The 22,191-nt window shown below is 43.0% G+C and overlaps 1 protein-coding gene across 3 annotated transcripts in view; it reads left to right on the top strand.

The window, feature by feature from the left end:
- Nucleotides 1-3,929: 3,929 nt before the first annotated feature.
- IL1RAP (interleukin 1 receptor accessory protein) overlaps nt 3,930-22,191 on the top strand; it is a 125,957-nt gene continuing 107,695 nt past the window's right edge. Inside the window, exon 1 of one of the 3 annotated variants that reach the window (XM_088025055.1) lies at nt 3,930-4,077. The gene's annotated coding sequence lies outside the window, so the exon portion shown is untranslated. Of the gene's footprint in view, nt 4,078-20,681; nt 20,963-22,191 lie in introns of those variants that run through there. The other 2 variants (XM_028101119.2, XM_088025054.1) reach the window with 2 other exon arrangements.

The following is a 22,191-nucleotide window of genomic DNA, read 5'->3' as shown; positions in this document are numbered from 1 at the left end:
TCATAGTTCAGCAAATGTTTATTAAATGAATACTATGTCCAGACTACTGTCTATTTGCTAGGGAAACATCATATCTCCCTCCTGAAGCTTACATTGCAGTGAAGGCAACATTCAAAAAGCAAACTAAAAATAACAAAATTAAGATAAAGTATAAAAGAAGTAGTATTTGATATGGTTGTCAGGAAAGGGTTTCATAAGGTGACAATTGAGCAGGGACGTGAATGAAGTAAGGGAGCAAGCCAGGGGGAAGAGAATTCCAGGTAGAGGGAATAGCAAATGCAAAGGGCCCAGGGTAGGAACCTGTTAGCATGGCCGGGCAGCAGTGAGGAGCACACAGTAAGAGATCTGGAGAAGTAATTCAGTACCGAATCATGTAGGGTCTTGCAGGCTACTGTAAGTACTCTGGAAATTTCTTTAATTATGATGAGAATTCATTGAATATTTGAGAGCAGAGGATGGCATTTTATTAATAGTAAAAATAATAACTAATATTTATATAGTACTTCGTATGTGCCAGTCTCTTTTCCAATGAACTCATTTAATTTTACAACTCTCTGATGTAGACATTATATTATTAATTAATTTTACAGTTGATGAAACCAAGGCACAAAGAAGTTAAGTAACTTGACCAGTTATATTAATACATTGCAGAATTTGACCTTGAACCCAGGTAGTCTGTCTCCAAGGTCCTTGCCCTCAACGCCTAGCCTGTATTTATTCTGATTTCCATCGATAAGTCACTTGGAAGTATGAGAAAACACCCTGGAGGCAAGAATTTAAAGCAGAGGGCCAATGAAGGGAGAGAGGACAGTGATGTGGGCTGTGGTGGTTGCGGTGGAGAAGAGAGGTAGTGGTCAGATTTGAGATGTCTTTTGAATGTAGAGGAAACAGAAAATTTGCTGCTTTTTTGCAGATGAGCTATGAGAAAAAGCCAAGGATCAATGGCGAATCCAACTTTTTGGCCTGAGCACCTGGGTAAAAGATGGTGTTGTTTACAAAACTGGGAAAACTGGGAGAGGGGGTGGTTTGGTGAGGGGTGGAAATAGTTTTTTTTTTTTTTTTTGAGTATATAAAGTTTGAAATATATATGAAACATCTGAGAAGATATATAAAGGAAGCAACAGGGTAAATAGAGTCTGGGTTTCAGACTGTAGATTAAATTCACTGGTCATTGTCACACAAATGTTTGAGAATGCTATGTGCCTGGATGTGATCTCCCAGGGAGGGAACAGAGCACGTCAAGAATAAGCTCTGAGTCATTCTAACCCTCAGAGATGATGAAGAGGTGAAGGATCCAACAAAAGAGTCTGGAAAGGAGCAGCAGATGAATCAATGGAAAATGAGAAGTCAAGTAAGAAGGAGTTTGAAGGAGAACCTGATCAGCTGTATCTAATGCTGCTGATAGGAAAAGTAGGATGAAGACTGAGAATTAACCATTGAATTTGGCTAAGAGGAGGTCATTTAATACCTTGACTCTAAAGAGTTAGGGCCAAGACTCTGATTGGATTGTTTTCAAGGGACTAGCAATATTCTGAGGCATATGAGTAAAGACAATCTGAAAAAAGAGGTGGGGGATAGTAGCAGAGGGACGGAGAGAGTAATGCATTTCCAAATACTTCAATCAACTTTAAAATACTTTATTGAGCATCTCCTACACACCCAACACTGTTAGGTGCTGACACTCCTGAGTTTGCAGACTCAGTCATTCATTCATTTAGGGGACAATTTTTCACTGAATGCCCAGTACATGAGTTCTAAAACATTTTTTCTTAATTGTTAACAATAACATTTTGACATTAAAGCAAATCTAAAAATTATGCCTGTACTCTCATAATCCCAACACATTAACACTTTTCCACATTTCTTTCAATTACTGGACGTATGTTTCCATAACTTTTACACAAAGTTATTATATTGTAAGCCTTTTTCTTTTGTAGACATATTTTCATAATATGTTAATTTTACAGCAGATATTTTATGGTGTGAATATACAGCATTAGTTATTTCCTCATTTTCCATTCCCCACCATTTATGTTATCTTCAAATTACAATATATAATAAATGCTTATTTTTCTATATGTCTGTCAGCCTCATTAAGCTATGAGTAGTCCTTCAAAGTCCAGGACTATATGTGGTTCAATTTTGAATCACCAGTATGTGCCGGGCACCCAGTCTTGACTTCTAGGAAGCACATGAGACTGTATAGTGGAGCAGCTAATAACAGGAAGACTCACTGCCTCAGTTCTCATCTTGCATTCTCCACTTGTAGGCTTGTAGCCATGGGCAAGCTACAACTTCTCTCTATCTCATTGATAAGTTGCAGATAATAATAGTACCCTATTGGTCATGAGAATTAAATGAGCCGATATATGCAATGTGCCTACTACATTGTAAGCACCTATGTAAGTGCTTGATAAATGTATTATATAAGAACAAAAGTCCATGCCCTGAATATGTTCAATGAATGAATAATAAATCAAAGAACAGTTTCATTTTTGCTTCGTACAGGTAATTTTAAAAATTTTTTTGAATTATTTGCTTTTGGATTCAGTAACAATGTTGTGAGCATGGACTATGAGTCAGGTATCCAGAGACAAATAATCATTTCTTGGGATTAACTTTCATAAGTGATATTAGTAAGTGCAAGAACATGAACATTTCTACAGCTTTGATTACCCTGTTATTTTGCCTGGGGGGGGAGTTAAGCTCCTTGAAGGCAAGGGCACTGTCTGAGTTTTGCATTGCTGGCCATCTTTGTAGAGACTGCCACCTGCTAGTTCCAACTGATAGTCCATTCAGCCCCTTTTCTCCGTTCATGTCTTTTTTTCTCCTTTGCCTTAATTGCTTTCTCTGGATCTTGATTTCTTATAAATTAATAAGATTCAATTAGGTAACTCTAAATGTGGAAGAAAAAAGTCAAGGAGGTGGTAGTGGGCAAGCCATGTGTGAAGAGACAATGGCCTTTGTAGATGGCCTTTGTTAGGTGTCAAAAATGGGGACAGATGACGACAGTCAGGAAGAAATCACTAGGGACTACCAACAGAAGGTTCGTGAACAAAGAACAATGAAAGTCATTATAAACCCTGTTAGGATGATTATACAGACTACCATCTAGAATGGGAGAGAGCACTTGAGGTCTCCGGCAAAAATCTGGAGAAATGGGGATGAATGAAAGGGAAGTAATATTTTTGAGATTATTTCCTTCTATAACGATTATTTCATTCGTTCATACATTCATTCATTCAATACACATGTATTGGGGGCCTACTTTGTGCCAGGCACTGTGGTAGGCACTGGGTATCTACCCGTGGAAAATACAGATTCAGTCCTGCTGTCATGAACATTTGTTTGTCCCACGACTGTCACTGGTGGGAGCAAGAGCTCCGGAACACCGAAATTAAGTCTGTTTCTTCCTGTCGCACTCTGTGCTTGGCACACGGTGGGCGCGCGCACATCCTGTAGTCTGAATTTTGATTGAGGGCTTTGGTGCAGCAGAACAGCTAGGTACACAGAGCCCGCGAGAAAAGGCAGGGTGGCATCGATCTCGCTTCTAAGACCAGGATCTTGCAATGAACGCATGTGTGCATCTCTGTGTATAGTGGGGGCGTATCTTCCCAGCGCGCCTGGCAGAGGGCCAGTCACCCGGACCCACCCTCTCCTCTGCGGGCGCGCTCAAGCCTGCCCAGGCAGTGGCGGAGCGCAGACGGGGCCAGGCGCGCAGCCTCGCGTCGGTCCGCAGGCCGGCCCAGCGCGGCTCCTCCTCGCCGCGGGCGGGGCTGCCCTCGGTACCGCCCCGCGGCCGCGGCTCCGCGAAGCTCGGAGCGCTGGGGGCTGGCGAGCCAGGGCGGCGGGTGGAGCCCGAGCAGCGCGGCGGCGGCCAATCGCGCCGCGCCGGGGGAGGAGCCCCAAAGGGGGAAAAAGAAAGTGCGGCGGAAAGTAAGAGGTTCATTGGGGGAAGACTGGCCGGATCAGGGTCCCCGGGCTCCGCTTTGGCCAGACTCACCGAAAGAAGCAGTGCCGGGCGACCCTGCACCCATCCCCACTGGTTCGCTGCGCCCACTCTGCTTCCCAAGAAAGGTGAGTCTCTCGCTGTCGTGAGGGCTCGGAGGAATCACCTACCCACAGAAAGGGTGGAAGGACTCCTGAAAATCGTCTCCTTCAACCCTCTTATTTTCCAGAAGGACAAACTGAGGCACAGAGCGAGGCAGCAACTGGGATAGATCACACAGCTAGTTAGTGCTGTGGTCGGGACTCGAACCCAACTGTCCAGAGCCCCATCTTTGCTTTGTGGAGATTTAGGTACCGCAGTTTGGGGACGGCTGCCCGTTGCTGCACCCCACTTCCAGCCCTTTGAGGGATCTACGTTGGTGTACCCCCGCCTGGGTTTCTCCAGGGCGCTGCTGTGAGCGGGGAGGAAAGAAGAGGGCAGTGTGTCCCAGCGTGTCTCATGCCGCTCCCAGCCAGGAGCTGTGACAGCCTGGGGAAAGGCTGCTTGCAGCTTCACTCCGTCCTCCCCTGACCTGCTTTCTCAGAAAGATGCCCCTGCCGAGGGTGTCTAGCATGCTCCTGGGGAGGCGGTGGCCAGGGGAGGGACGCCGGGGCGCCGATGACTTGGGTTGGTACTCACAGCTGTCTCCCAACTCCGGGAGGAAGCTGTTGGTCCTGTAGGGGATAGGATGCCCCACGGTTAGGAATAGCTGGCTTCACGGAGCCATAGCCCCTGTCAGTTCTGAGTGCAGGGAGGGAACAAGGAAGCTGAGTGGAAGAGAAAAATCACAAACATAAAAGCAAACTTCTGCCGTTTCCTTTAAGAACCAGTCCCCAGCCTGTCTTCCCTCCACCTCCCGTGGTGAAATTGAGATCCACCGCGCCTCTGGAAGGGCTTTTGCTGCTGTGTTCCACCGAGCCTGGGTTAGCTACCAGCGGAGGAGGAGGATTTACCTGGTTTTGATTCTAGCTCTGCGGAGTATTAGCTGTGTGAACTTGGTCGGGCAAGTTATCCAATCTTTCTGGTACTCAGTTTCCCCCCACCCCCGGCCGCAACATGGAGATTATGAAGATCACAATGAGCCCTGACGGTAGTTGGGAGGATGAAATGGGATAATTCAAATAGTATGTTTAGCGCAGTGGCTGGCCTGGCATCTGGTTAATTTGAGATTGATGGCCACTATTGTAAATACTGTTATACACTAACCCTGGAGACAGTGGATTTTCAGAAAGGTGATTTCATACCACCTTAAAGTGACTTTTTTTTTTTTTTTTAATCTGGAATGCTGCAGCGTTTTCTTATTTGGAGTTTGAACAGCTTTTATAGAAAGTGTTTTCTGAGTGCTGTCTCTATGTGACTTTGATCCTGGTTGCTTGAGTTGGAATATAAAATTAATGTTTGTCAGTTATGCCAAGCCCCCTCGGTTTTAGGCCAAGCCTCAAGTCTATGAAGCTCTGGTCTGAGGCATCCTTTATTGGCAAAGAGGGTCTTGAATTTGATGAAAAGTAACAAGACAAGAGAAGTTCAAGTTCCTTCAGTGTTACAGACTGTGCTTTAAGCCTTGTATTCCTGCTGTCTTAGGTCAGACAAGCAACTTTATGTTTTCTTTAGTAGAGGAAAACAGCAACACAATTCTCATGTATTTCTTTGGGATTATGCCATGATGTTGCTAAAATCAGTCCCTCTGGACAGACTTACCTTATTTAAACAAACACTACACATCCCTAGTCTAGCCTTCCTTAATTATTGTTTTTAAAATGAAATAGCTCCCCTCATATATCCCCACGAGGCTCATGAAAATTGATTTTATTCTGATTGACTTCATACAGTTATTTACTACTGTCTCCTGGCTATGCCGTAAGTCCCTGAATTGAGTGTTCAGCATTTATAGTTGGCTGCCTGCTTCCCAGTCCCTCCCATTTGTGTGGGGTATTGATGAGTGCATAGGAGGGGGTGTGATACATCTTGAGGGAAGGGGAGAACTTGGTGGTGCCTCTGTGGGTACCTCCTGCACCAAGCGTTTGCAGGGGATGGGATCACTTGCTTCCATCAGCCTGTTCCGTGTGTATGCATTGTGATGAGCTGGCCAGGATACATCTGAATGCGTGCCTGAGAAATAGGGGACTTGTGGGCAAAAGGAAAATGTTAAAAATAAGGTCAGAACAAGGGGATGGAAGGGAGATTGGAAGGTAATTTTTTTTTTTTTTTTGGTTCCAGTTCTTTAAAGAAAGGATACCCAGTTATACCTTTCCTCCTTATCCAGATTATTTGTTACAAAATTCATACATACATATGTAGACAACTTTAAAATTTCCAAAGCATATTCCATATACATTATCTTTCTTGCTACTTGCGATAGCCCGGAGAGAAGGACATGGCAGGCATAGTAATGGTAGAAGGAGCTTAGGTTTTGTGATCAAATTCAAATTTCAGCCCTAATTCCTCTGCAGCTAGGTCATACTGAGCGATGTATTTCACCATTTAGAGCTTTTGTTTTATCCAATTCTAAAATGGAAAAGAAAAACCCTAAGGATTCATGCGACGATAGAATTAACTGGAATAATATAAAGTATATGTAGTGAATAGTTGCTCATTAAATGCTCTCTCTTCTTAGCTGGTCTCAATTTTATAGAGGAAGAACTGAGACTCAGAGAAAGGAGAGGTTCCTAAGAGTCACACAGTTACTACGTTTCATCCCTGGGAGTACAGTTCACACCTTGTAACTTCTACTTAAGGGCTTTTCCCCGTCACACCCCGGTCACCTCTCCAGTGAGTTCTTTAACAACTTACCTCAGTTAAGTTGACCTTATTGGGCTGGTGATTGCAGGGTATCCTTTCTGTCCCAAAGAGGAAATTTCCTTGCTGAGGGAACAATCCGTAAGCATGCTCCATAGAGGTGAGCGGGGCCAGCTGTCAGCAGGGGAAGTTCGAAAGCCCTGCTCTCTAAAGGCAACCTTCCTACTCTCCTGCGTTTGATGTAATGCACCTTCCATTCCTAAGAGGGGGGGGACTGTGAAGACATAAAGTTCAGAATTGTATTATGTATCTCTTCCTGTTCTGAGTGGTTTCTTCCCTCTGTCATCCTTGTGCTAATTCATAGGGTAGTAAGAAGATTGAGCAACAAATGCCATGAGTGACCATAGCGTTCCTTCACTTCTCTCACGAACGCTGTGGGTAGAGGATGGGATTAGGCAGAGTAGGCAGAGGCTGCATTTGCAGAAAAGACCACTCGCTGCTTGCTGGCCGTGCTGATCACTGGTCTGGAGGCCCCAGTCCTCCCTGTGGAAACTGATGGCTGCAGGCTTATGTAGGAAAATGAACAGATCTGTTTCTGGCCCAGGCAATGGGGCCATTTATCCGTTGAGACTCCCCACAGGCCATCAGGTTTCTCTGCTTTGCAGTAAGCAGCCAGGCTTGCAAATGCAGTTCTGGGAGAAGCATTTTGCTCCTTGCTTTTGGCATTTGGAAGCGTATGTTTGCTTTTGCCAAAAGGTATCCAGTTAACGTCATCTTACCTGGCACTGTTAGAAAAGCAGAATGTGGCTGGAGGAAATCAGAGGAGGGGCAGAAGAGAAAAAAATAAAGGTTCTCTCCAGCACACACACAGTTTCATTTGTTGCTCAACTTTGTCAGGGCTTCTGCTGGTGACACAGATGTAGGATCTGGTGAGTCACTGTCGCCTTGCCCGTGAAGTATTAAAGAGAGCCACCTACTGTGCTCTTTGCGCATTTTGGAAGTTGTTCTGTGGGAGAAATAAAAACCCCAAAGAATGGGAAAGTTACAGAACATTTGGCATCTGATATTTTGGGAGATTAATTCAGGTTAGCTACTCATTGGCTCAGGTTTGGGTTTTTGTTTTTGTTTTCTTTTTTAGAAAGTAAGAATGCACCGAGGGGGTTGTGGCACTGATGGGGAAACCTCCTGGTAGCCCGACTTGATCTGGCACCTGGGGCTGTGTGGAGTTTTAGAGCCCGACAGGGGCCTGTGGCAAGTTAGTATACTGCGGTGAGCAGCCATCTCTTCTGCCAGGGACGCTGATGCCTGCCCGGAAGCTGGAGTCCCTACCCCAGCACCTTATTCACAGGAGGTATTGAATAAACATGAATTCTTTCTTCTGTCATTAGTTCTTTCAATTTATTAGTCTGTTAAATTGTGAAAATCAAAATTTAATAGCTATTCCCTACTGAATTCCACTGTGGATTGTACTGAGTGTTTTATAAGCCCCACCTCATTCAATCCTTGCAGTGATCCTGTGTATTTTTGGAGGCAACTGAGGCTCAGAGAGGTTAAGTAGGTAAGAAAGACCTGAGATTGTATGGCTTCTGGACTAGAACTGAGGGCCTAGGCTAGGACTGATGACCCGCCCATCCCCATCCTGCCATTCTGAGCCTGGTATTATCTTGCCTGTGACTGAGAAGTCGCAGGCTCTGGGCCTCAAATGGGACGTTCTTCTGCTGCAATACATTGCTTCTTTTCTTCAAGATTCCCTTCAACTCTGAAATTCTGTCTCTGTATCTCTTTGTAAAAGTTGACGCTAGAAAGGGAAAGGGGAATAATGAGAAAATACCCTTATGTTTTATGCCAAGGGATCTATTTTCCGGTCAAACAGAGGAGGGCAAAGGAAATCAACATTCATTGGTGCGTGCACTTCTGTCATTTCCCTTAAGCATAAAAATAACTCTCAAGATATATATTATTGTCTGCCTTTTACAGATGGAAGAACGGAGGCTCAGGGAGACTTACAGACTTGCTCAAGTTTAGTCAGTTAGTAAGAACTAGAACTGGCCTGAGCTCAAAGTCGTTTGGTCTACTGTGCCATGCTTGCTAGACACCATGCCATCAAATCAGAGGACTTGCCGAGTAGATTCAGGAATGTCCCCTCCCTGTGCCCTCACACCATACATACCACCCCAGCAGCCGTGTCCTTTCCTCCTCTACCTTCCTATGCGTGTTGCTAGAATCATTTCCTCATCCTTCCCAGTCTGTGGGACCCCTTGAAATACTTATACCATACTCTTCCTATCTCTACTGTGATTTTCAAAACTTATTTGTTTGTTTTCACTCTGGGCCAATCATTTGTCCCTTTGTGTTCTTGTTTAGCGCCAAAGCAGCTGAAGAACATAGTACAGTGCCTTGTATGTAAAAAGTACAGAGTGAAGGGAATGATGGCTTCATACTGTGTCAGGGAGGCCCAGCGTTGGCTTTCTCGTTTTCTCACACTTTATTACATTACTAATTATCTCAAAGGCTGTCTCTACAGACTTGGAAAGTAACTCTCATTTCCTTTAATGTTATGGTTACAAAATCAGAAAAATGCTAAGGAGTCACAGACTCTAAGAAGGTTGGACATCCCTGGCTCAATGATGGAAAAAAGACATTTTGGTCCTAATAATAAAGGGTGTTTTGCAGCAAACACGGGGAAGGAAGGGCTTGCTTGCATATATTGACAGCAAGGCCAATGTCAAGTGTCATAAATTAATTACCTGAAAGAAAATAGGAAGTTTCCAGGGAGGTGGGCAGCTGCAATGAACTTCGATTTCAAGATTTCTAAAAGCAATGAAGAATGAGCATCCGTCCAGCTATTATTTGATATCATTGGAATACAGACAGGTGACCTTTTATATCTAGCTTATATCCAGGAGAAGCCTGTGGTTTCTACCTGTCTGGCACATAAGTCCTTATGATTACACTGGCTTCCTTGTTTCCCAATCAATGCTAAAGGCAACAGAAAAGAGAACCAGTCATTTTATAAACTCTGATATCTGAAAGTGTTCTTTTCATAGATAACACAGTTCCTTAAGCCAGTTATGGTTAGATGCTATGGTAACTGTGGGTGTATAACATTTGTGAGCTTTAGCACAAGACCAGCTTCCGTGCGTGTGACTTTGCACAAGTTATTTGGTCTGTCTCTGCTTTCTTTCCTTTTCTTTTTTAAAAGATTTTATTTATTTATTTGAGAGAGAGAGAGAGAGAGAGAGAGAGAGAGAGAGCATGCACCAGCAGCGGGGAGAGGGAGAAGCAGACTCCCCGCCGAGCAGGAAGCCTGACACATGGGGCTCTATCCCAGGACCCTGAGATCATGACCTGAGCCGAAGGCAGACGCTTAACTGACTGAGCCACCAGGTGCCCTCTGTTTTATTTTCATCATCTGTAAAAGGGGATAATCAAACGCATTTCATCAAGCTTTTGATAGATGTCAATCCTATGCCATAACATTTGTTAAGGGCCTGGTGCATGGGAATTTTAACCTTTATTATGATTAACAGCTGCAATGATATTCAGTTGCATGGCCAAATTGATACTGGAATAGAAAGTACAAGACTTAGTTTCAAATTATAACAGTTTTAGTTTATGTAGAACTTTAAGCACTCAAAATGATTGTGTTTATCTCATTTCACATGAAGAAATTAAGTCACTTGCCCAGAATTATACAAATGAAGCCAGAATATGAACCTATGATTCGGATGTAGGTGGTCCAGGCACCACAGTTTCCCAGGCACACATTTTTCCCCCAATAATCTGAGGTAATTAAGGCACGTGTTGCTAACATTTATATCCTGAGTCTGAGAGGCTAAATATTGCTAAGGCCACACAACTAAGCACATAGTGGAACTGGGACTTGGACACCAGCTTTCTAACTCCAAGTTATGTGTTTTTTCCCCCTTTAATGATTCAGTCCAACAGCCCCACTACTGGTTAATTGCTTTTCCTTCTCAGAGTCCTTTTTCTCATTTCTAAAATGAGAAATTTGGACAAGGTGCTCTCTAAGGTATGGTATTCTATGAGTCTGTGCCTGTAGAGTAATGACTTGGGAGATATCATGAAAAGCTAAGAGAGAAGAAGTGTCTTCTTCTTTCCACAGATGTACCCACACACCATGGCGGGTGAGGCACCCTCAGTCCCAGATGTCCAGCAGCCTCCTTGTCCTCAGGGAGACTCAAAACTGAGCACTGCACTGGGAGTCAGAGCCACAAAGACACCTTCCATGTCCTTCAGGATGTGATTCTGCCACATTCCCATGACCTGTAAACTGTTTTTCCCCCTCAGGATCCAGGTTTGGGGGTGGGAAGAGAAAATAGATGTCTGGGTTATGCACACTGACATTTATTGTTTGGGAAATGAAAAGAGAGCCTTTTTATATAAAGCAAGCTCTGTATCACCATTAATCACCATAATCTTCTACAAAGAAATAAAGAGATAAAATATTTGGCTTTCATTTGAATTTTAGCATTATGAGTGCATATTTTCTGCTTTCTTCTTTTGAGCTAATTTAGTGCCCATGGAAGAGGCTTGGCTCTCATTGAATAAATATAGGAGTTCTTTCAACTTATAGAAATGATGCATGCTGGAGAGTGGAAATACACACTAAATAGCATTTTTCTGGAAGATTAGACTTTGGTCTCCAATTACAGAATGAAACAATGGCAGGGGTTGGGGATTGAATGGTTAGAGTGGGTAGGAAAAGTTGGCTGGCTTTAGAGTCATTGAATCCTAGATATTGCTTGCTTAGCCTGTGCAGACTTAGTTTCCTCATCTGGGAAATGGCAATTAGCACTTAATACCTGGCACCCGCCCTCAATAAATATTCATTCCTTTCCTCATTCAGCATTGTTGTTTACCCCAAAGCCTCAGCCCTATAATGAAATTCACATGAAACCAGATGGAGAGGGGGTGTGTACTGAGTAGATGCTTCAACTGGTCTAAGGAAATTTTCCCCAATTTGACAAACAATGGGGATGGTAAGGATAGGAAATGAGTGTGGTATTTACCTTAAAATATCTGGAAAGTTTTCATGCGGAGGAGGAATTAGACTGGTGGGAAACTGTGGTGCCTGGACCATCTACATCCGAATCATCTGCACAGCTTGTTAAGGAAGCAGGTAGTTAGGGCCTCCGCACTGAAGTCTCCAAATCACAGGATCAGAATTTTCTAGACCAAGAGGCAGTATATTGTAGGGATCTGGAGTCTTGTGACATAGGTTCATATTCTGGCTTCATTTGTATAATTCTGGGCAAGTGACTTAATTTCTTCATGTGAAGTGAGATAAACACAATATGTAACTCATTGGCTTGTTAGTGATGACTAAGTCAGTTAATACCAATGAAGTTCCCAGAACAGTGACTGGCACAAGAAACCACACGTTATTTCGCTCAGGGTGTAAGCCGGTCTTTAAAATACCTTGTAAGGCCATGTATGATTTGCATTCTGTTTCCTCTCTGCCCCAGTCTCTCAGATAACCACAAAGCTAACTCCTTCACCTCCTTGAAGCTTTTGCTCCAGTATCTTCTCAGTGAAGGCTGTTTGGTTGCTTTATATGAAATTACCCCCCTGCCTGCTTTCCATCTCCACCCGTGCCAGTGCTCATCTAACTGACCCACTCTGCTTTTCCTTTTTCCATAGCTATTGTCCCCTTTATCAGCTTCCACATATTTAGTCTGTCCACTGTTTATTGTCTAGTTCACTCCCTACTAGAACGTAACACCCACAAGGCCAGCGACCCCGCTCCCTGCTATATCCCAGGAACAGGGCCTCGAGAATAGCAGCTGCTTAATCATGAGGAAATGATGAATAAATAAATAAATGCATAGATAGGTGTTAGTATAATTACGTGTCTTCAAGGGGTAGAAAGAAAGAGATGGAACTGGACAAGAAAATAAATTACATATGTAATATTGAAATTAAAAAAACTTGTTTTATACACACATATACACACATGTATACACTAATACACACATATATGCATATTGCCTTGAGAAGGTGACATTTGAATTAAGGGAAGAGCCTGCGAAGGAGCCAGGCTGGTCTGAGATCATGGTCAAGGAGGCAGGGGCCAGGTGAGAGGGGTAGAAGGACTGGGAATAATGTCCTCAAAGCCGGGGCCAGATAAGCCGGGGAAGGAGCTGGGATTTTGTGCATAATGCAGCAGGCGGTCACCGAAAGGACTGAAGTATGGTGATGACTAGGTTTGTTGTATTTGGAGCCTCAAACGGAGAGTGAAGCAAAATGGAAGAATTTATGTATAAGATGAGGAGTTGAACTGCTTTGATCTTATATAGGGTCCTATGAACAGTGGAGAAAGACAGTTCAGTTTCATTGATGTGTCATTCATAGATTTTCTCATTAGAATGTCTCAAAACAAACACACACACACATACACACAGGCAAAATAGGCAAAACCAGATTCCTTTGCTTTTTCTCAAATGATATTCTTATTTCCACATGCACTAAGTAATGGATGAAATTGTATGCACTGTTGCTCAATTCAATTCAGCTGGAAATTTTACAGTTCTTGGGTAGGTGTTTTATGTAATCAGTCCCCCAAAACACTGGACTCAGAGCTATTTCCTTACAAGATTTTCAGTACCAGTTTCTGAAATCTGATGTATTGAGGAGTAAGCATATGAAAGGCAAATTTAATTCCATATAAGATCAGTTTCTTCCTTCTGGCTCTACAAATCTAAATGGTGCCTAACCCTTCAAGAAATAGAACTCCTCCATGAAGTCTTTACCGAGATATGCATATGTAGTCTCATATATGCCAGGCGTCTTCCTCTATTATTTCTTTTTGTAGAACAGAAAACTGAGGCTCAAAGCCACAGAGATTAGTTAGTGTGAGAACTAACTAGTATTTGAACTTGGGGCAAGTGTAACCACTATACCATTCTGCCTTCTGATTGTAAGTGACCCTGAATATTTTTTCATCTCTATTTGTCCCACTTCATGGTGATTCATATGAAGGAATAGTTCAATAAATGTCTTGAATCCGCGAATGAATACGTGACCTATTCTTTCAAGTCGTATCATTTCATTAGCATGTAATGGTAAAAATGTGGGTTTTAGACTGAGACAATCCGTGTAGGGTAACGCTACTCACTACCTCTGGGATATGGTAAATTTACTTAACATCTTTAAACTTGTGTCCTCGTCGGCGTTGTTGGCACAAGAACAGAAGCGTTGTCAGGATTAAGTATGTACATAAAGTGCTTAGCACAGTGCCTGGAACATAATTAGTCCTCAGTCCATTTGAGCTATTTTTATTATTTTTTGAACTAAAATAACCTCCCCAAACATGCTTATACTTACATACTCAGGCAGTTTTTCAGTTGTGCTTATTTTATTAACTTCCTTTAAAAATCAGAGCCAAAGACCCAGTCATATAATCAGTGATACTAATTTTGTTCCAGGACCCATTACTGTCCCTTAACCTCAGCAGAGAACTCCTGCAGGTAGAAGGGCCAGTCCTGGGGAATGATGTGGGAGCAACAGTGCTATAGGACTGCCCTGTCTCTGACATCTGACATACCTGCAGACTGTATTTCTCCCCCCGCCCATCCTTCTCTCCCCAGCCAGACCTGGCTTGCGGGAGTTACTTTGTATTCCAGTGATGGCTCCAGAACATTCTGGGTGGCAAAGGGAAAACAGAAGACTCAAATTTTACTCTAGATAACACTCAATGAGACTCATTTATAGAACATGCTGAAAGTTTTAGACCTCTTACTAATTCATAATCACTCACATTGATCCAGTGCTTCTTGTGTGCCAAGAGCTGTGCTGGATGCTTTATTTTTATTATCTCATTCAATCCTATTGCAACCTTATCTAAAGTTTAAATTTTAGTTTTAAACTGGGGGAAAAATGAGAGTGTTAGAGTTGCCTCCATACGTATATCGGGGAGGCTGTGATGATAAAATCAAATATTTCTTGCCTATGTTTTGTCACAGTTTTCTTCCAAAGCAAACCATGCAGGGTTGTAGCATCATTGGAGTCTTTGAGGACCTTCCCTGCAGTAAAGAGATGTTTGGCAGAGAAATGAGGCAAAGGTTGTGTGGGGAAGGCAAGAAACTTCATTCTAGTTGACAGTTTATTTTGCCCTGGAAGAAACTAGTAACAATGAACTCAGTCCTCTTTTGTTGATTGCATTTGCTTGCTTCTTTGTAAGAAACCAATGTGGTGCTGACTTACAATGATCTTTTTTGTTTTTTCTTTGTGAGATATTTAAAAGATGTAACTTTTATCATCCAACCTCTCCCAAGTTTGATGATTTCCTTGGAGGAAAGGTCCACACACACAACACACATACATACACACACAAACATGAGAACAGTGCCTGAGTCATAGTTGACACTCACTATCTATTTGCTGAATGAATGCATGACAAAATTAAAAAACAAACAAACAAACAAACAACACCTTTTTTCCCCCAGAGAATGGGAGGGGCTATGGAATCTTTTTAAAAAATGGTAAGATTTCAGTATGTAACTTTCTTTCAAAATTTTTGTTTTAAAAATAATTTCAGAAGGCGATTATTCTAAGATAATGGGGCTTTACTTAATCTTGGTGATTCAGGACAGCTTATTGGAGTAGACTGTAATTCCTTTAAAATTTATCGAGATGAGATCATTTACCCATGTACTAAATGGCCCTAGACCAGTATACTTTTAAATTTGTGTTAATCTGATTTTTATAAATTTTCTGACCTCTTTCCCTTTCATTGTCTGCTATTTTTTTTCTTGCTTTCAGCATGTCTTGCTGTAGCAGCTTTCTCTCCATTCCCCATATAATTAGCTGTTTCCGCTTTACTCTAGAGTAGGGAGCGGGCTGATGAGTTTTGTTAGAACTGTGTGTACGATAAAAATAAACAGGGTTGGATTCGGATTAGACAGCTCTTCTCTAAGGGAAGGGAATAGGAAGGTAAAGTCACTACCGAATAGTCTTCATACAGGTGAGGCCATGCCATATACAGGAGCACTGGGTTTTGGTTACCTGTGGTATTAAAAAGGGACTGGTAGCATCAATAATACATTTACTCTTGGGCCATAAGCATTTGCTGAGAACCTTTTGTAGGCAAGACACTAGTGAGATATGGAGGTTAAAATATAGTCACACAAACACAACCCCTGAAAGAATAAGAATTTGTAGATTATTTTGAAAGGTAAGATAATCACAGGGGTTTGCAATCAACTTTTATAGTATTTGGAAGAGTGTAAGAGTGGATAACCTAACTTTAAAAGATATATGGAAAAACATGTTTGTGTTTTAAAGAGATAGCTGTGTCACTCAGGAAGGGGTTTATGAGGAACTGAGGATGTGAGTCTTGAATTGATGGGCAGGTTTTGGACATAGACTAGAGGGGAAGAGCAGTGTATGAGTTAGGGTCCAACCAAGGAGCATGAATGAAATGGGTCGATGATATGGAATATGGGATTTATCATAGGTATCGGACCTACAATTGAGGGAGAAGCTGGACCATTAAAGCCCCAAAAGGGGACAGTGGGAGATAAAAAGTCACTTACTCAGGACCCTGAGGAGGTGGTGGCCAAGAAGTCCGTGGAAAACTACCTCCGCAGTAGTTTTAGTAGTAGGCAGGCAGTTAGGAAGAAAAGCTGGATGTGAAGGGGAAGAGAGCAACCTGGAACCCATGAGGACAAACTGCAACCCTTAATTATCTCTCACTGTACCTAATCTCGATGATGTGGGTGGCCTGCAGAAGGAGCTGGTGGGCTTAGCCACAGAGCTCCACACCAGCCGGGCCTCGGACTTAGAGAGGTTGAAGGAAGAGATCTGTCAGGAACTGAAAGCTGGCTGCCCCCTCTTAGCAGGTCAGCCACCCGATTGGCCATTATGTATGTGAGAGGCAGTAAGTAGTACCCAGGGGCCTAGAAAGGCCCTCGCGAAACAATGGATACTGCTACACTTCTCCCATCCAAATCTCATGTACAATTCCCTGTAGCTACCCCTAAGAACCATATAGAGAATGGGATTCTGGAAAACATAATTCCAGTTGAACTAAACTGACACAGTTAAAACCATGAGTGATACTCCAGATAAAGGAAAAAGGATGAAAACATGAAGTGAAGGAAGGAAGCTGGTGCCTTGCTTGGGGAGAGCCCAGTTTGACTGGGAGATGGTATTCAAGCACCCAGGTCATAGATCATACTTAAAAAAGCTGAGCCAAGACCATATTGTCGAGGATCTTAAATACTCTCTTGAGGAATTTGCACCTAAACCTGTAAGGCAAGGAGAAACACAATATTCTTGAGCAAGGGAGGGGCATTATCAGATGTGTGTTTTAGACAGATCTGATATTTGGTGTCATAGCATTGGAGCTTAGGAAAGGAATGGCGGGGGCGGGGGGAGGGCAATTAATGAACATTCTATTATGATACTCCAGGCAAGAAAATTTGCATTCTATTTTCACCTGGGAAAGTGACTCAGAATCATCATAAGTGATTGTTCAGGATCATCCTGGGAATTAAAAATATTGGTGTACAATTGCAAGCCAAGGTGATTTGACGTATGGCTAATATGTTGACTAATATCCTTATGGTGTACCTTGATAACCGTTCTTTAAAATTCCCTGATGATTCTGCCTCCAGTATGTGAAAAGCAAGAAAAAGTGTATATGTAATTGGAACATTGACCAACATGAAATTGGTTTATGCAACCACGTCAGTATCATTTTGAGAGGAAGATCCTATAAAAATAAACATCCCTTATTTAGTTTAGTAAAATAATGCTTTTTGGCTTTACTGAGTAGTAATAAGAGTATTCCGTTCTGTTTGTCCAAGTGCTTAACAATTTGCAAATGACTTACATGTCCCTTAGCTTGTTTGATTTGACAACTCTGCAAGGTCACTTTGGTCTGAATTGGCCTAAGTGGCAAAACTGAAGCTCAGAGATTGTGATAACCATCAACTGACCCCGTAGCCCTTGATTCAAGAGCACTCACTGCACTTGCGTAGATTCAGTGGACACCTTGCTATGGTTCATCCCTCCATTTCACGCTATGCACCACTGCCTGGTAATCTTGGGGCACATTCCTGGTTCTTTTCTGTCCCTGTCCTAAATCTGCCCATCGTTTTAGGACTTCATTACCTCTAAGGTCTTTTCCACCCAGAGTGCAGGCTCTTTGTAACCCCAGTGTTACAGTTCCAGCTGTCTGATTCCTCACCCCCTTGCAGGATTTTTACTTCTTTCCACCAAAGCACAGAACACCAAACACAGGGTAAAGAAGGACTTCTTTACCAAAGCATACCTGAACAGGTACCTTGACACCCCCAGGAGACCTACATATCTTTGAATTAGGTCCTTCTGTAAGTCTTTCCTATGAGCATTTCCAAGCATATACTCCCAAATGTTTATAAAACATATCTCCTGGCTTCCTACTTGTTGAAACACAGCAGAACTCATTCATTTGTCTTGATTTATTTAGAACACACACACCTACTGCTCTCTTTGCTGAGATTGCAACGGCCAACAGCAAGTGAATTCAAAACCTATAACCTCTATTCAGTGCACCCCTGAAGAGTTTTGTTCTCTTACAGGGATCCTTAAGGCATATCAAATTGGGGTGACAACTTCAGGTTCTGTGCTTTGGGGTGTGTAGGATTTTTGCAGTTACTGATATAGAGACATGGTTCAGGGGAGGAGAAGGAGGCATATAGAAATCAAGCTTTCCTAGCTGTCTTTACACAGAGAACTTGTAATTCTTCTCTGAGAATACTAGAAAGTTAAGGTCAAAAGGCTAAGCCCCTGGCTCTGCCAATACAACAGAAAGGGATGTGTCTTGTTTAGAGTTAGCCACAACTCTGGTAATTGGTCTTCTAAGTTCTGGAACAGTGTACTTTCCACTGTAATGTGCTGCTTCTCCTGCTTTTGTTCTCCCACGTGAGGACTGACCTCATTTCACCCTCCCAGATATATGGGTTTTCTGCTTCCTGCATTGCTACGCTATGTAGGGAAAAGTTCCGGAGAATTGAAGGCTAGACTTCTGGTAATAATAATAAAGAATAATAGCTGAGAAATCTGAGTGTTTACTGTGTGCCAAGTGCTTTATAATTTTCTCTCACATAATCCTCATACCTGCTTCAGTGAGATGCTTTACTGACCCATCCACCAATAAGGCAACAGAGAGTCTGTGTGGTTCAGAAGCTTACACAGCTCCAGAGGATCCGAGTCTGGTCTGTGGTGAGTCCGAAGCCCATGCTGAAACTTTTCACTTTGCTTCACTGTGCTGAGGCGTGCCCTCTGTCCCGTGGCCTCTTCCAGTTTGCCTACGGCTAGATGGGCATCTGTGACGGATGTTGAGTTACTACACTGATCAGTCTGACAATTCCCTAGAAACCCTGCTTGGATGAGCTAACCCCCTGGTCATTTTGCTTCCTCAGCTCCATTTTCAATTTCCTTTTATGCCTAAATAGTATAAGAAGTGCCTTAATCAATCGACACCAGTTCTTCCAGTTTTAATGATCTTTTCATTTTCTCAGTATCCTTTTCTTGCTTTTGAGGTTCAGAGAAGCAAGGAAGGGAACAGGAGCTTTGCAAAAGCCCTAGGCTCCCATTTTGGAAAGTGAGGTCTATGGAGATAAGGCAATGCTGATTTCAAATACCAGAACCCCTGGGTTGAATGCCCTCGGGTATCTTTGGAAGAGAGAAGGCTTCTGATTTGGCACCAGAGACCTCAATCAGGACAAGTAAGTACAAATTCCAGGGCATCGGGGTCCAGCTCAACATAAGGAGACACTTATTACAGTTCAGGCCCTACGAAAACTATCTCGGTAATGAGTTCACCGTCATTAGAGTTATTTAAAGAGGGACTACACATCCACTTGGCAAGGATGTTACAGGGATATTTGAATTTTGGAAAATGTTTGAATCAAAATGATATTTAAGGGCCTTTCCGGCCTTGAGCTTCTGTGTTGAATTCACTTAGAAACTTCATATTGGGAATAAAGGTTTCCCCTTGTTATAATTAACACCAACTAGTGATGTCGCCTCCTCCCTCCCCCCTGTGCTTTCCCCTTCGAACAACTGCTCGATTTAAGAAGGGGCCTTAGGATGAGGAAGGATGTGGTTCTTTCCCGCTTGGCAGCACTCCGGGTCAGAATGGAGGACTTGTGTCTGGGCCTGGCACCGATCCGTCGGGGCCTCTCACCAGCCCAGTGGTGTCTGTGACTGGAGCACGTGGGAGGTGCACATCCGCGTAGGAAAACCTCCCGCTGGCGGCCAGCTCGGGATGTTTTAATTTTTTTAGATTACGAATGAATGCAGTCTTGCCCAGGGCTGGCCTCTTGGAGGAATGGAGACACACCCTGAAACAAGTCCTAGTCAGGCCTGACAAGCATCCCCTGAGAAAGAGCCCCTCTGCAGCTGGCGGCATATGCGGAAGTGTCTTTGAGAGCAGTTTCTTCTTGCCCTTTCAGAGGAGAGCGGCTTGCAGGCCAGGATGTCAGGAGTGCAAAGCTCCCTTCCCCCGACCCTTGCCCCCCCCCCCCCCGATTTTCTTTCTGTTTTCTCTTTTTCTTTTCTAATTGGCTTACTACTAATCTGAAAGCGGGGCTGTGCAAAAATGATAATCCTTTGATTTAACGTCAGAATTGAAACACTGCCTCAGTTCTTGAAGCAAGGAGTGGTACAATGATAGAGTGTCCAGAAGTTGAGGAACAGCTTTAATTTAAAAGAATAAAAAGAGGCAAAACTAACAGTAGGTCATACTGACCAGTGCTGTGTGTAAGAATGGACCATGCTTTTCCACTAAATCCAGTGATCTTTCCCCACAGGATTTACAAAGACTTTACCAATCTCCAACCTAGGTCAACTTTTTTTTTTTTAAGTGAAATGTTATAGCTAAGTATGTTTTGCTCAAATCTTTCATGTGTGGATATCTCAAACTATGAAGTGTTATTCCTTACAGGGAAGCTTCAGGAACTCACAGCTGTCTCGTCCCCAGCAGATAAACATGTTAAAAACTTCATAGCGGCGAGGACTCCTCTAGGGATCTGGTCCAACACTGCCTGGAGGTAGTTTGGCCAAGATTCCCCATGAACACCATAAATCTTCACAGAGTCGTGGGAAGAGAACAGCGGCTTTAGCTTCGCTAGCAGCTGACTCGTTGCTCCTGGGCCCGAGTCGCCGTCTTCCTTTGACACAGGACCGTTGCCTGTTTAGACATGACTCTTCCCTGGGATATAAATGGTGCGTTATTTTTAGGGGACAGTTATATTTCCTAGTAGTTTTTCAGAATTGGGAGGCAGCATGGCTTTATCAGAGGAAAGTCTGAACTGGGAATCAAAAGCAATCCCACATTTTCACAAGCAAGCTCTTGACCTCATAAAAGTCACCGATCCTTCCTGGGCCCGTGTTTCCTAAATAGTGTCCAAATAACATTATTTGACTTCCAAGACCCTTTCTGATTTTCTAGAGGTCATCTTGATAAGAAGATAGAAAAAGAGGGAGAGAATTAAAAAACAACCCAGGGAAGCATAGGACTTAGGGAAAGAAGTCCTCTCTTAAATAGGGCTCAGAAAGCCTTTGTTGCAACAAGCCTTTGTTGCAAATATGTGAAACTTTATTGCATACTACATGGTATTCAGATTTCCCCTATTTGTCTCATTTCTATTTGCTGAGACCTGACCAGAAGCATGAATCACAGCCCTGAGGAAACTTTGAGATCTTCAGATTCAGTTCACTCACTTTACCCGTAACAGCCCCAAGGCCCCTGTACAGAGTTACACAGGGCTGTGAATGGACGTCTCCTGCCTCCTTGGGCAATTCTCTTTCAAATACATTGCCTATTTGGTTTATTTAGCAATGATGAATATTTAGAGAAAGAATGAGACTAGATTCTCAAAGTTGAATGATCCTCAACAATACTTTGGTGACCAGGAATACATGGTAGCAAGGAGATATGCACACACACGCCCATGGGACTTGTTTTTCCCATGCTAAATGTGCTGGACGTAAGTTCCCTTTTGTGCAACCCTCTTCCTTGCCAGTGAACACTGCTTTGCTTTCCCCTGGGTTTAGAACGTCTACTTCTCCAAGGAAAACTGTGCCTTATCACTCACTCTCTGTCCTCCAGCAGGATCACTTACTTTCACATCTCTCATCACAGGATTGCTTGAAGGTAAAACAGCTGTCTGAAAAGACTCCATGATAGCTACTTTCTGGGTTGTAGAGCATTATGAAAAATAAAGGCTGCAGTTCCTCACTGACAATTTTGTATTCGTGGGGTAGCCACAAACACAGTGGCAGAAGATTCACCTCTCCTGGATCACAGCTCTGATTATTTCCAACAACCAACAGACCTTGGATCAATCGTGTTATCTTTGTGCTTTTGTTTTTCCATCTGTCAACTGAGGCGGTTGGCTCAAGGCCTTCCCCAAGTCTTCTATGATCAAGGATCTTGTTGTAACTGTTTTAAT

Source organism: Eumetopias jubatus, unplaced genomic scaffold (assembly GCF_037043125.1).
Source record: "Eumetopias jubatus isolate StellerSeaLion01/CBP00866 unplaced genomic scaffold, mEumJub1_p1.0 scaffold_1, whole genome shotgun sequence".
NCBI classification, from domain to species: domain Eukaryota; kingdom Metazoa; phylum Chordata; class Mammalia; order Carnivora; family Otariidae; genus Eumetopias; species Eumetopias jubatus.
The sequence above is the reverse complement of the archived record's forward strand: the minus strand, read 5'-3'. Positions and strand labels throughout refer to the sequence as shown.